Genomic DNA, 15,662 nt, shown 5'->3' with positions numbered 1-15,662 from the left:
CAGCAAATCTTGGACGTGAATCAGATGCTTCCAGAAACATCTGTGGTTTCTGACATCCCATCTTCTGGTCCAAGCCCTCCTGTAATTTATAGTTCTGCTTTCCGAAAGAGAAGGCAGTGTTTCGGGGCACAGTGCCAGACTGGCACAGCTTCAGGACGGCAACATGCATGAACTGAGCACAGGCACGTTTCCAGTGACCTCATTTTTCGGAAGTGCTGCCCCTCTCCGTGCCCTCTTGTGAACAGCCCGGGGCTCACTGTCTGCAGCTCTGTCCTTGCGTTTGTTAACCCAAAACACTGGTCAGGACAACACACACACACACACACACACACACACCCCCGCATATTGCTGCCCTTGAAACTGCAGGGGGTGGTAATGAGCTGGAAAGCTCTTGGTGTCATCGGGCTGCAGTTCTCCATTCAGCTCTCCAGGCGGGCTCCTGCAGGTAGGATCTCATTCTCTTCTAGACTGTTACTGGATGTTTCAATCCTTGTTGCTGCCAGAGAAACTAATGGTTAGACTGGTTTACTTGCAGGCTGTCCCCTGTGGTGCGCCCAGTGATCCAGCTGCGGTCCAGCACAGTGGCGATGTGTCCCGTATGAAGCACATGGAGATTCCCACAGAAGTCAGCATAAGGGGCAGCACCCTTGGGATCAGGGCACCAGCAACCCATGAAGGAGGAGCCATCAAGGGGCAAGTACTGCCATCACTGGATGTGGCTCTTCAGAGCAATGGTCAGTCCCGGTCAGTTCCCAGTACTCTGGTCAGTAATAGTGGTTTTCACCACAAACGTTTTCGGTTGCTTCAGTACGTGCCTCACCCTTCTTATTTATAGCAATTAGTGAGGCATTTCGTGGGGAAAAAACCAAAAAGGGCTTCCTATTAAAGCAAGGAAATGATGACAAAGCAAGAGGTGGTGAAAAGAAATAGAGCTTGCCTAGCAGAACAGCTATCCTATTACCTCATCAATGGCACGGAGAGGGGAAAGTATAAATAGCAGCACTGGTAATGCCTGGGAGTTGCATCTTGGCGTCGCTGCCTCTGGCCACCTCCTTCTGGCTCCCGCTCCCAATGGAGTACACGGGCAGGGGCAGGAGCTAGGTGGAAAATGCCCACAGCTCTCTGACTTCCTGCTCCCGCAGGTCAGGCCCAGGGCTGGGCAGGCAGGCAAAGGTACCACTGACACAGCCCCAGCTGAACCAGCACCGCAGAACAAGGCTTTTTTCTTAGGAAACACAGATTTCATCAGTGCAACTTGCCAAAATGAACAAGGGGAAGAGCCCAGAGATGGAGGAGGTAATTGTTCTCAACTGATTGTCCCTGGTCCTTGCAGTGATGGTGTATGATGCAGCCTTGGTGTATGATGCAGCCTTGGCTACAACAATCCCTGTTCACAGCAGAGAGAAAGGCTTTGTGCCATTACTATGACACTGGACTAAAGAAAGGGAGAAGGAGAGCCAGGAGAGCCTCTGTGGCTGGCTCTCACCAAAGCTTGGAACAGAGGGTATCATCTATGAAATTCTACTGGGAGGGCTTCATTAAAGTTTATGGAGGGGAGTAAAGGAAACAGCCTGTGCACCATCCTATTGCTTCCATATTTTTCCAAAGATGTTGGAGACATGGATGTATACAAACACTTCATTGCACAGTTCACGGCCCTGTGATACAGGCCAGACACAGACCCACAAACCCAGCTGGTATTCCAGGGTAGTTGCAATGGGCTCCCACATTCTTTTGGGTTTCAGAGTAGCACACGTCACTGGCAGCATCAGCAGCAAAGACCAAACCTGTGGTTCAGCTGATGCACAGTTGCTTGGGAACTTTGGTAATCCGAAACGTGTTACCTTGTTCAGGGTCAGGCCAACCTCAGCAAATGGGGTGGAACTTAGATGTAAAGAACTTTTTTCACAATGAGCGTGATGAAACACTGGCACAGGTTGCCCAGAGAGGTGGTGGATGCCCCATCCCTGGAAATATTCAAGGTCAAGTGGACAGGGCTCTGACAACCTGCTGTAGTTGAAGAGGTCCCTGCTCATTGCAGGGGGTTGGACTAGACAACCTTTAAAGGTCCCTTCCAACCTAAACTCTTTTATGATTCTGATTTGCTGACTTAACTTGACTGCTTCATACCCTGTGTCCCCCAGATCAGTATTTAGTCAAGACACTCACTGCTGGCTCCACAACCAAGCAAAACTTCCTCCGACCACCTGTGTGAAGGTCACCTGCACAGGGCATAAGGACCTCATCTTGTTGATTGCTGAGCACATCTCCTCCAGCCCACTGCAGCCACGGGTATATGGAGCAGTTGCACATCCCAGGCAGGACTCCAACAGTGTAACCCCACTTGCAGAGGTCTGGCCATCACAGCACTGCCTGGTCACCTGCTGCCCCAGAAAAGAGAAGGTAACTGGGCCAAAAATGCAGCAAACAGCTTATTTCCAGCAGATGCTCATGGTGACATGTTGGTTGTGATGCCTACTGATGTTCACTATGGAAATCATCCTTGGGTGCAGACGCATGGCATGCTCCAGTTCATGGCTAGCACAAGGAGTCAGAGTTTGTCTAGCCCTTTGATGGGATATGGGATGTTCTGCACCAAATGTAAGACCAAGTTCACACCTCTCTGCTCCCATCTTGTCTTCAGAGCCGATTTCCTTAGTGACTGAGCAAGAAATCATGCAGAATCTCCACAATGACAATAAGAAACACCCAACAAACTGAGAGGCTGTGGCTAAAACCCACTGGCCTCATAGCTGCTTGCAGGTGGACGGCTGGGGCACAGGAAGCCATGCCAGGCTCTGAGAGCTGGTGGTTCACGTTCTGCAACCATGTCCTGGCCACAAACCTCTGTGCTAGCAGAGAGTGGAGCAGTGGCCAAGGGGCTCCAAACAGCCTGAGGGAACAGCCAGGGATTGGGCAGGAAGCTGAGAGACAAACCAATAATGAAATGGAAAACAAACAAATATAAAGGGTAACTCAGAGAAGAGGAAGCTCTTGGATGGAGCTTTTCTTCTGACCGCCTTGCAGAGGGGAAAAGGAGGATGAAGAGATCTGCAGATGCCTGTGGGCAGGACAGGGAGCCTGCAGAGACACCCCCCACCAGAAGCAGTGCTGGCAGTGAGCCGAGCAAGGGGGGTCACCCACCAGGGCAGCTGGGCTCAGCTCTCCCCATGCCAAGTACCAAGTACTCTCTGCACACTGCTCGGAGGCGCTCAGGGATGGCCTGAGGCTGCTGCTTTAGCCAGGACTCAGTGTCCTCGGGAAGCCTCCTCCCTACCAGGTTTTCTTCCCTATGGCGCAGATGGGGAAAGCAGCGTGGAAGAAGCGCAGGGTGCTTGGCTGCTCTGGCTTGCACTGTTGAGGGTAACATCAAACTCCTTCCTTCAGGGAAGGGCGCTGCACAACCGGTTGTGTATTCCTGCCTCCTGCGGTTTCTCGCCGTACAGCCCTGCTTTCTGATAAACCAAGCGGTACATGTCAGGGCCCCTGTTTGCTCCCAGCAGCAGGCATTTGTGGGTAAATCCTGGCTATAAAAGAGCTGGCTTTCAATGGGACCTTGCAATAAGAGCAAAGGTGGAAAGGGGTTAGGCAGGAAAGCTGAAGTACTGAGATGAGTGACAGCTGACGATTCAGTGTCAATCCCTTACCAAGATAGCAAAATGTAGCAGAGAAAGTCTTTCATCAGGGTGCTTCAGCCCCGAACAGGCACTGTTTGGCTACAGTGGCAGAAGGCTTCATCTATCACAAAGAACTGAAGGTAGGGCAAATACATAGAATTACACAGAAGATCAGGATAGCCAAAGCTAACTAGCAGCAGAGCTTCCTGTGGAGCAGTCCGTGTTGGGACACTCGTCCCTTACTGGTGTTGGAACCCTTGTGCCTTACTGGAGCTGTCTTTCTGGAGCAGAATACAGCTTGTTTTCACTGTCAAAATTGATAGAATCTCTCAGAAATTGAGACTGAAGAGCCCTGGGAAGACAGCCCTGGGGTTTAGCTCCACATTCCTGTAGCCCAAAGGTAGCTGCGGAGCCATTCTCCTTCGTGTCTGGTGATTTTTGCAATGGCTTCCATCTGCATTTGCGTAGATTTTGGGTTATAATTTGGTAACATTAAAACCTGCTAATCTGGCTGTGCGTCTGTGGAGGAATTGAGCTGTTGAGTCTGAGCTGCCCAGCCGGGCCTTATGAAGATGGGGAGGGGTACTGCTTTTACAACAAGCAGCTAAGCCAGCGATCACTTGTGTTGATCAGTAACCTGGCTGCAGGGGTGCTGCTGCAGGAGGCAGAGGTTGCTGTTACCCCTCATCACTGCAGGGAGGTGTGTTTCTGCCATGCAAAGCCTGCTGCTGCCCTAGGGAGCACAGGGACTGCTGAACAAGACCCAGTGTGAGCCCCACAGGGCAGTGCTGTCAGAGACACGGAGGAGTTCAAGCTTGCCCAGCCCTCCCTCTTCGGCTGTGGTAGCATCAGCACCCTCGGGCTTTGTACTTTGCTAACATGATATGGAAGGTGATTTTGGATCACTGTGCTCACTGTTTACTGCAGATCCCTTGGGAGTCTGCCAGCACACCACAATGATACCTGCTTGTTCATGCCTATGCAGTGTGCACCACAGGCAAAGAGCATGAAAACATAAGCAGCAGAGCTGGAGGTGCACCTGGGTGAAACAGGCATGTTCTTATGGACAGAAATACTGGGCACAAAGACCCCCTAGTGAGGGCACATCTGGAGGACTGTGTCCAGTTCTGGGCTCCTCAGTACAGGAAAGGCAAGGAGCTACCGGAGAGGGTCCATTGGAGGGCCATAAAGGTGAACATGGATCTGGAGCATCTCTCTTATGAGGAGAGATTGCAGGAGCTGTGGCTGTTTAGTCTAGAGAAGAGAAGACTGAGAGGGGATCTCATTGATGCATACAAATATCTCAAAGGTGGGTGCCAGGAGGATGGTGCCAGGCTCTTTTCAGTGATGCCCAGTGACAGGATGAGGAGCAGTGGCCATAAACTAGAACACAAGAAGTTTCACTTCAACATAAGGAAGAGCTGCTTTATGTTGAGGGTGGCAGAGCACTGGAACAGGCTGCCCAGGGGGATTGTGGAGTCTTGGACGTGTTCCTGTGTGACCCTGCCTTGGCAGGGGGCTGGAGTAGATGATCTCCAGAGGTCCCTTCCAACCCAGATCCTTGTGACCATCAAAGCCCTGTTTTTTGCCTTTGCATTTCTGCCTATCCAGATCAAAATGCATGTTCCTAATGACTTCAACACTCAAATCCTCTGAAGTACCTGAGCACCCCTGCTCTCAGCACTGGGGCATCTGCACGCTGTGGTAGGCCTTCACACCTTGCAGGAGGCACAGCCCAGACAGGGAACAGGGGAAGACAGCAACAGATTCCACCTGCACTAGGTGGACACCCCCTCTGGTGCTGCACGTCCAGCTCTGTGTCATGTTCTGCAAAAGCACCGAGTGCCCCTGTGCTAGAATGCATCGAAGTGGCTCTGCCTCTGCCACCCTGTAACAGCCAGAGGCAGCCACCACTTTTCTGAGCCCTGGATTCGTTTTCAGCCTGCATTTCATTAAGGTGAGAGACTTGTATAACCCCAAGGCCTGTCTGCCTGTTTTTTCCCAGTCAGCACAGGTTCATGAAGGGCAGGTCCTGCTTGACCAACCTCATCTCCTTCTACAATAAGGTGACCAGGCTGGCTGATGAGGGAAAGAAAGGCTGTGGACATTGTCTATTTGGGCTTTAGCAAAGCATTTGACACTGTCTCCCACAGTGCTCTCCTGGAGAAATTGGCTGCTCATGGACCTGAATAGGAAGATTCTTCACTGGGCTGGAAACTGGCTACGTGGCGGAGCCCAAAGGGTGGTAGTATATGGTATCACATCTAGTTGGCAACTGGTTGCTAGTGGTGTCCCTCAGGGCTCGGTGTTAGGGCCAGTGCTGTTTAATGTCTTCACTGCTGATCTGGATGAATGGGTTGAGCGCACCCTCAGTAAATTTGTGGATGACACCAAGTTCGGCAGGAATGTTGATCTGCTGGAGGATAGGGAAGCTCTGCACAGGGATCTGGATGGGCTGTGGCCAGTGGTGTGAGGTTCAACACAGCTCAGTGCCAGGTCCTGCACCTCGGTCACAACAACCCCATGCAACACTACAGGTTTGGGGGGAGTGGCTGGAAAGCTGCTTGGCAGAAAAGGACCTGGGGGTGCTGATTGATGGAGCTGAACATGAGTTTGTGCCCAAGCAGCCAAGAAGGCCAGCGGCATCCTGGCCTGTATCAGCAATAGTGTGGCCAGCAGGGTCAGGGCAGTGATCATCCCCCTGTACTCAGCACTGGTGAGGCTGTACCTCAAATCCTGTGTTCAGTTCTGGGTTCCTCACTACAAGAAAGACATTAAAGTGCTGGAGCATGTCCAGAAAGGGGCAATGAAGCTGGTGGAGGGTCTGGAGCACAGGTGTGATGGGGAATGGGGAATGGCTGAGGGAACTGCGCTTGTTTAGTCTGGAGAAGGCTCGGGTGGGACCTTATCACTCTCTACAACTGCCTGACAGGAGGCTGCAGTGAGGTTGGGGTCAGTCTCTTCTCCCAAGTAACAAGTGACAGGACAAGAGGAAATGGCCTCAAGCTGCACCACGGGAGGTTAGGATTGGATATGAGGAAAAATTTCTTCACCAAGGGTGTGCTCAGGCATTGGAACAGGCTGCCCAGGGCAGTGGTCACCATCCCTGCAAGTGTTCAGAAACCATGTAGATGAGGCTCTCAGTGCCATGGTTTAGTGGTGGTCTCGGCACTCCTGGGGTAATGGTTGGACTTGACCTTAAAGGTCTTTTCCAACCTAGCTGATTCTATGATTCCCAGTATCCCCAGATAACCTCACTTCAATTTAGCTGACATGCCTCAGATATGCTGGAGTTCCTCTAAATTTTAGTGACAATCGGTGGCTGGGCAGAGGAGAGAGAGACCAGTATCAGCAACCATGTCCATGGAAAGCTGGTGGGAGCTTGGTTTGATTGCAGATGACATGCCACTGGGCATATGGGCACAGCTGGGGTGGCCTTGCCATTGCCTGCCTCTGGTCCAGCAGCAGCAGGGCTGGCAGCAAGGCTTAGTGGGCCAGCAGCTCGGGGGAGGCTGGGAGCCTGGTTTTGTTCCACCACTCAACAGCTTGCTTCTTGATGCTTTCAAAAAGGGGCAGCTTCAAGTGCACGAAAAGACAGTTCCTGTTCTTATGTTCATATATTTCTTTGGGTTGTCTTTGCAATGACATTTTTAATAGATGTTTCCATTTCATTTTCTTATCCCTTTGGGTTTAATTGCACTCATGCTACTGCAGTTCAGAATCACTGGCCATTTATTGGTTCACCTTTCATTTAATCTGTTACATTTACCATATTGCTTGTCCATAGGACTTTGCCACATCCCTGATGGCTGGCAGCTAACATGCAGTGCTTGTCCAGAGGGCTCTGTCAGTGTTATAGATAGAACAAGTACAGATCTGGGGGAAGCCTGCATGTGAGTGCAGCAGGAACCACAATGGAAGAATTTGCCTAAGATCAGACTATGCTGGCCAAGCAGAGTACCACAGCTGTTTTCAGTCTTTACTCCAAGCTAGACCTGCAGTGCTGGGCCAGATGCAATTCCTTCCACACTCCCTTTCTTCCAGTCCCCTTTCAGATCCCTGATGTCATGTGTTGCCCTCCTCCTCCCCCAAGCCTTTGGTGGAGCAGAGCTCCTGCTGCACCACATCACACCCACAGCACCCAGTCCTGGCCACAGCAAAGAGAGCCCGATGTCGCAACAGACTGCTGGTAATTTGCTTCTCTGTGCCAAGTCACGTCTGTCTGGCTCTCTCGCTGCATTCACCACACACCTAAGCCTGGGGGAGGAAGCCTTCACCAAGCACTCACCAAGGGCCTCTCCAGTGAGCTTGAGCGGGAACAAAACGTCATCACAACTCGGGTTTGGCACTGCCTCACTAGGATGACCGTGAGCTGGGCAGGCACATGGCAGGTATAGATGGACACTGAGGGAGGGATGTTCAGGGCAGGGTGAACATTTCTAGAAAGCAGAAAGCACTGAAACATTCAGATTCCTCTAAGCCACCCACAAGCAGCATCTGCTGCAGGCTCCAGCAGCCAGCACTTTCGCTCCTCTCCTCTGCAGGGATGACTGAGACTGAAACAGTCCCAGTTCAGTACATGCTGGAAAAGAATTCTCTATTTGCTCCAGCTCAAAGTCAGGCAGCAAAGTCACTGTCTTCCCCAGAAAGGGGGGGATTTGCACAGTGTTACCTCTTTGCCAACTTGGGCTTTACCCGCTGGCTGCCCCCTGGGGCTGCATGTGATGGGACAGGTTTGACTCCTGTACCAGGGGAGCAGAGTTCCTCTCTACGGAGAGGAGAAGCTGTTGAGCTGCTAAGGACCATCCTCAGCAGGGCTCCTTGGACCTGCAGCTATCTCAGTGGGCAGGAGAGCTCCTGCTCCATTTCCAACCCAGGTCTTCTCTTCCTCTGCTCACTGACTTTGTTTCCTTGCAGACTCATACAAAGCCCAAGGGGAAAGAAGCTAAACTGGCAATAAGGGACAGAGGCAGCTCTGGGAGTCTAAATAGATACCCTTACAAGACAAAAATCGTAGTGTGTTTATCTAACACTGATACCATGGCAGCATTGGGAGGTGAATTTGGGCTTGCAGGGAGACTGAGGTGCTTAGCCAGAGACCCACCGTCTATTTTCCACACCAGTTGTCCCCTATCCTTCTGTGAGAAGAAAGGGGACAGGAGCCAGACATGTTAGAGATTAAATCCTCCCCATAGCATCTCTTAGCTCTGGAGAAAGGTGTGCTCCCCCTCCTCTGAGCAGTCACTGAAATCTTCTTCCCATCAGATCACTTCCCAGACCCAGGGCCTGAGGTCCCTCTTGACACATCATCTCTCTCTTCAGCCCTTTCATCGACACTCCACTCAGCCCTTGCATCTCTCTCCTTCCCTCCTACTGCCCTCCTTTTTGGGTAAAACAGGCTGACCAAACAATTAGTGCTAATTATTCCTCCAGAATTGCTGCAAAGGACATAGCTTCACAAGAGGCCTTAGGGCAAATTAACATTTTATCAGCACTGAACAGTCTCCTTTTGTCCCTGGGCCACCCACCCTAATGCTTATCTTGTGTCAGCTCTGACTCTGGGAGTGGATTCAAGTCACTAAAACATCCCAAACTGACTTACTGCAAAAAATGCAAGCCAACCTACAACCAACCAGCCCTTAAGAGGGAAGTGGTTGGGACTGTATGGGGTGGAGAAGGGGAGACAGCTGTGAGGAAGAAGGAAGACGGGAGCAGGAAAGGGGAATGTTCAGCTGCTGGCGGAACCACAAACCATCAGTCAGAGCCCTCTAAAGGATGGCCGGGCAGCGCCACGCTCCCAGTCTTCTCCCAGAACACCAGTTTTGGCCATGTTGGGTCCCGACTGTAACCCAAAGTGCACTGGAAGCTACAGACACCGCAAAATGCACCAGAACTGACCAGTTATTGCAGTATGCAACAATGGCAGTAACTACTTCCTGCCTCTTAGGTAAGAGTGTTATTATAAGGCAGTTATTAATTGCCAGTACAATCCCTTTCAACTGAGAGAAAAACTCTGCTGTGGTGTCCATGGTGGAGAGAGGAATGGAGGCAGCTGTGGCCAGGTTGCCCACATCATGCTATGGGCAGGCTGTCTGGCTCCTTCCACAGGCAAGGGCCCCAGTCTGATGATACAACAAATTGAGTTGAAACGTCCTGCCACTGGGTTAAAAGCAGCGTGTCACATGAAGCACTGACTGATACTAACTCCTCGTGGCAGATCACATTTGCCCAAACAACTGTGGTGGTTTTGCTTCATACTAGCAGGGCTTTATGCAGGTTCTGTCATCACGTGTCCAGGCCAGGGTTTCATGGCCCCTCGGAGGTTTTGTCATGTGTTCTTTCTTGCTCTCCACGCATCCCTTTATCCTAGGTGTCACCAGCCTCCTTCAAACGCAGATCCTGTCAATCCTTTGCACATTCTCTCTCCTATATGCACATCCTGCTCCAGATCTCACATTTTGTGCCCAACTCCTCAAGAAGACTTTTGCTCAGACCCTACTGCAACTTATGCAATGGTTTCAAGCCACCCAGGAAAGGTGAGCACAGCACTGAAGTTGTGCTGGCAGTGGGAGAGGGGAGCCTCACAAGTGGATCTGCAAGGTCCTCAGGTGGTACAGCACTGTGGAGCCAGCAGGTATGGACTAAGTTGAGGAATGAGAGGTAAATCAAGCCAGCACAGACTCCGTGGAAACCCATCCAAGTAAGGCCCTCACCATAAGGTCTTGTCACCAGCCACCCCTCACGCTGTGTGTGAGCTGCATCTCCATGCCCTGCACGTGCCTTCCTCAGCAGGCCTCCTTCCCACACCATGCTGCACCTGCAGACCCGCAGGCACCAGGCTGCAGGAGGCACCGTGTGTCCATGCGCACAAGTAAGACCGGACCAGCCCTGCCACCCAGAAGCCACCAGCCTCATTCCGTGCTCTCCCTGAGCCAGTTGTGAATCCCATTCTACTTCAGTTTTGGTTTTCCTCTTTGTACTTACTTCTCAAACTGTCCTTGCACTCCTCTTGCTCACCACGTGAGCTGAGATAACTGCTTACAGGCTGCCAGGGCCTGCAGGGTTGTGCTAGAGGAGCTGCAGGCCAACATTTCAGACCCAGCAGGGGTTCAGCACTGGGTTAGAAGATGCCAGGCTACTGATTCAAAGATGGCAGAACTACAAAAGGTCAAGATCAAAGGGCCTGGGCTGAGACCTGTGAGAAAAGTTTGGGTGAAAGCATCATCCACGGAGTAAGAAAGACAGAAATGCGTCCTGCATACGGGTAATCTCAAGTCACAGTGAACAGCTGAAGCATTTTATGTAGACAAATTGGCCAAAACATCACTTGTGGTCTTTCTGGTTCTCATGGCAAAGGAATGAACTGCAGCTGGTCCACTGGAGGTCCATTTTTCCTCTCAGGCAAGATACTCCTGTGCTGCTACCATCAGCCTTTTGCAAAGGGAATATACACACAAAATCCCCACTGCACAGTAGGGAAAATCAGGAGTGAAGGGAGGGGCGGGGGGGAGGTGTTTTGGTTATATTTATTTCCCCCGAGTAAAACCTGTTTTGCCCATGACAATAACTGCTGAGTGATCTCTCCCTGTCCTTACCTCAACCCACGAGCCTTTTGCTGTATTTTCTCTCCCCTGTCCTGTTGACAGAGCAGCTTTTGTGGCCACCTCGTGTCCAGCCACAGCCAACCCGCTACACATGTACACGTGCTAATTCAGCAGTGCCTATCAGAAACAGGTTACCTATTCACGGCAGAGCTCACTCCAGTCTGACCCGCAAGACCAGTATGAATGCTTTCTAGTACATACCCTGCAAGGGAGACATGGCTTTGTTAGGAGGAAGGAGGGAGGTGGGGATAAAAAAAGTGTTCTGCACTTCCACTGAGGACAGAACGAGAGGGAACTGCAAAAATGGGAACCTGGGTCACACACTGGGAAAATAATTTCCAAGTTACTGAGAGAGGCCCTGGAACAGACTGCCTGAGAGATCACTGCACCGCCGTCCTTGGAGGGCTGCTATGAAAAAGCCTGGAACATCTCAGTGGCAAGGACAGTGTTCTCACTTGGGGAAAGAATGGACTAGGACACCCCTGTGCTTCCTCCCTGTCTCTTCTCCCATCCCTTCCCCAACAATTCTGCACCTTTAATAGCCTACAATCTGCATAATCTAGATGTTTGCATAGAAACATGGCAGTAACTGTCTCCCCAAGCATACACCACTCAACAGTCCCTGTGTGGCATTCCAAGGACACTCAGAACAGCAGCAGCGTAATACTCAAATGTTTTTGCTTCAAGTACTTCAGTTCTTAAAGAAGAAATACTGTGGCTACTGATGAGGGGAGCAAGCCTCAGAGTCAAACAATTCTGACTCTATCTATCTAGTGAAGGGCACAGGGAGAGAGAAAAAAAAACAACACTAATCTGCTTTTCAAAATACCTTAATTTGGTGATTTCTAAGCAAGGGGGATGGATTGTTTCTGGCAGAGGACAGGGAAACACAGCAGAGGATGTGGCTGAGAGGTAGTGTATGAGGGACAGGGGTAAAGCAGGACAGAGCTCCCTCGGGGAAGGCAGGAGAGCCAAGCAGGGGAGCCTGTCCCACAGGGCAGCTAGTAGCAGCCAGGCAGAGCCTCCCCCTGCTCCCACTCCTGCAGACAGAGCCTTTCTGGAGCAGCAGGAGCTATTCCATCCTTTCAGCCCTGACATCACTTCCCAAGGCTTAATACTTAACCAGTTCTTAGAGTGAGGAAGGGAGACAGCGCGTACTCTCGAGGAGATATGAGGGGGAAAATGCAGCAACATTCCTGACCAAACGCAGCTCAGTACCTTCCCGTTCCCTCAGCTGCACTTGGCATTGGAGAAATGCACAAACCTGTTGCTTTGCTCACTTCAGGCACATTATAAAGTAATTAACTATCACCTTTCCCATGTCATGACTGCTTGAGAATGACACTTCTTTCCCTCTTCATTGCCAAAATGACCTCTTCACAAGCTCAGTAAAGGAAACAGACACAGTTCTTCGTATGAGTGAAGAATACTCATTAAATAGCCCAGAAAATGAAAAAGAAAACTGCTTTTGCCCACACTCAAGAAGATTTAAAATACACATCTCTAAGGCTGATGTAGGCTTTCTTTTTATTTTTTATTGGACGTATTTCTCAGAATTTGGGATTGGCTTTTCTCAAAATATCACCCAGCCCTGAAAAGCCCATCTGGACTAAGTAGGCTACCAAAAGCAGTGTTATCAGCAAGGCACTCAGTTCAAAGAAGCGGGCACTCCCCTGCAAAAGGTTCAGGCTCTTCCTTATCTCTTTAACACAGCCCATCAAGGTTTTAGCTTTCACAATGCAGTTTTAGGACATGGCATCGCTCTACAGCTAAACAGAAAACTTTGACATGTGAAAAAGATCATGCAGTTCCCGAAGGCAGAAACACAGTGGGTGTGTTCTGAACAATAAAACCTTATTTTTCTTAAATCAACTATTAGTGGTATTAAATAAAAAAAAAAAAAAAAGAAAAATCTTCAATATTAGCACTTTTCAGCTGCAATTTAAGAATGCCTCCTGTGGCTAACTACAAAGCTGGGTTTGCTTCATTTCCGACAGTTCAGTGCAATCCAGTGTATCAAAAAGTCAGAATTCATAGGCAACAGAGAAGAAAGTTACTGAAGTCTGAACACATTTCAATAACTTCCCTATTTCCCTGACAGCCTGCAATAATATAACAATTGCATTCACAAATCATAATGCCATTGGCACAAAAGAAAAATACCGTATCTGCTTAGAGCTTTCAGTTACAAAGGATCATTATTTAACATTGGTAGAAATTATGTTTGGAAAACATGCAGGAGTGTAGTCTAAAATATTAATCAATTGCTGTTGGTGAAGAATACTGTGCAAACTTCGCTCCTTTTCCCATTTGGTAGCTCAATGAACATTTAGCTGAAAGGGGGCAACACATCCATCAGATAAGCTGTCTTATCTGGATTGCAAAATACTGTAAAGATTTAGAATTAAAGAATTACTGCCTCTCATTCAGTTCCTGTTTGGCTTAGATCCCCTGAGGCTGGCAAGTTACATCCTCCAGCTAAATCTTGAGCCTGGGGCTTGAAAAAAGAGCAGTTTCTGTCGGGAAGGCCAACTTCTAGGCCCAGCCACAGGTGTCGAACACCTGCAGTGACAGTGCATACACAGGGTCTAGACAACAAACCCAGCTGATGAGACAAGCATGATACAGCGACTCTTATCAGGCACCATGTGGAGCGTCAGAGCTCAAATGGATTTTGGAGACACAACGAGAGTATGGGGTAACACCCAACAACAGTTCTCTCACCAGGACCCCTTCTGGACCTCAAACCTCACCTGGGGCTCTGGACTGCAGTTCTCGGTGAGCAATTGGCAGAACGAAGCACGTGAGCATCTAAGTCCTTCACGAAATTTAATCCTGAAAGACTAAAACTTGCCAGCAGCAGAATTCAAAGCTTAATACAGATCTTGTGCCTCAGCCACAGAACTATCCTTTTCACCTCACAACACTTAGGCCACATCTCAAAAAGTAAATGTTATAGGAGGAGGACAAGATAATTGTCTTGGGCACCACCAGCTAACCATACTCACCTCCTACTGTGTACGGGGTTTCTTTGAATTTCCTGTCTAAGACTGTGTGGCTGTATGTGGGTGTGAGGAGACTGACGGCAAAACCTTTACTGACCGTTACATCCCTGCTTCAAGTCAGAGCATAAGGACTGCAATCCATGAAGACAAGCCCCAAGAATATACTATTTTGCTGAAAAAAAGAAATACTAGACTTGTTTAATTAGAAAGCTCCAGTGCTTTTGAACACAACTTGAACTTTTCTGGATACCCATCTAAGGATAGGAGTGTATTTTTACTGTATTAATAGCCATTAGTGCTAGAAAACTCTGAAGCCATGCATTGTTAACAAGGCTAACAGCAAGATCATTGAAAGTTCCTCTCTACTGCACAAAAGTTGAATTTTATTTATATATTTTTTTTCATTAATTTTAAATGCCCTACCATGCTATGGGCAATTTCCTGCCATCACCCAGGAGAGCCAAGGACTGAAATGGGGTGACCTAACTCACATGAAAGAACAAGGACATGACTAGGCGAACAGAATCATGAAAGAATGTGCCCAGGAGCCAGTGACAGAGAAGTATGAAAAGGACAGTCCGGGGAAAGGAGACGTGCTAAAGAACACAACAGAGTAAGGACGGGAGAGAGCGGAAACAGTACATAATACATCCTGGGGAGAGCATTGTAAACTACTAAACTATAGGGTTTGTTTTTTTCCTATAAAAATCATAGTTGAAATTTTAACAAACACATCAAACCTCCCTATAAGATACTGCTGACTCTGGCTGTTTGCCTTCTCATGGGACAGAAGCAACCATTGCTGTGGCAGGGCCCACAGAAGGGGACATGTTCATTTGTCAGCTGCTTCAAATCCCAGCCAGTGCCTCGGTTTAAGCCACCAGTGTGGGGTGGGGGGGTTGAATGAAGATGATGATACTTCAGCATGAAGCAGATGGGGAGATGCCAGTCCCGCCATGGGTTTGGTGACCTCCAACCAGAGGTAGTCAGCAGCTGACAAATACAGGAGGAATCCCCCATACGTGACAGCAAAATTCCACAAGTACTCCCTCCTATAGCTCTGTTGAAAACGGAGATGGTAAATGCCAGTGAAAGGAAAATAAAACATTGAATATAAAACAATAGAACAAGATACAAAAATGTAATTCTTCTGTCTGTTGAAACTATGTAAAACAACGAACCTACTGAACAAATATACAGAATTAAAACTTCACTAAACATGAAAGAGCTGTAATCTCCAAGACTTCTGCAAGTCTAAGACCTGGCTTCTTGCCTTCCACCTGCACTAAATTATTCAGCAGGCACAAAGCGCATTTGATTTCTTTTGTGAGAATATGAAAAATCTAATTAATTGCTAATAAAACCCCACAGAATGTGAAAAGATAGGGAAGTATCTTCCTTTTTTTGTGAAAAGCCTCATTTTTTTAGGACCAAGC

General features: G+C 49.1%; 1 long non-coding RNA gene across 1 annotated transcript; it reads left to right on the top strand.

Annotated features, from left to right (window-relative positions):
- The first annotated feature begins 326 nt into the window (after positions 1-326).
- LOC136008866 (uncharacterized) lies at positions 327-15,444 on the top strand. Its single transcript, XR_010610258.1, has 2 exons — positions 327-445; positions 536-15,444. It is a non-coding gene; the product is annotated as an uncharacterized LOC136008866 (long non-coding RNA).
- The last annotated feature ends 218 nt before the right edge of the window (positions 15,445-15,662 follow it).

The sequence above is a fragment of the Lathamus discolor genome, chromosome 2 (assembly GCF_037157495.1).
Source record: "Lathamus discolor isolate bLatDis1 chromosome 2, bLatDis1.hap1, whole genome shotgun sequence".
Classification (NCBI taxonomy): domain Eukaryota; kingdom Metazoa; phylum Chordata; class Aves; order Psittaciformes; family Psittacidae; genus Lathamus; species Lathamus discolor.
This window is presented reverse-complemented; position numbering and strand designations above follow the sequence as displayed.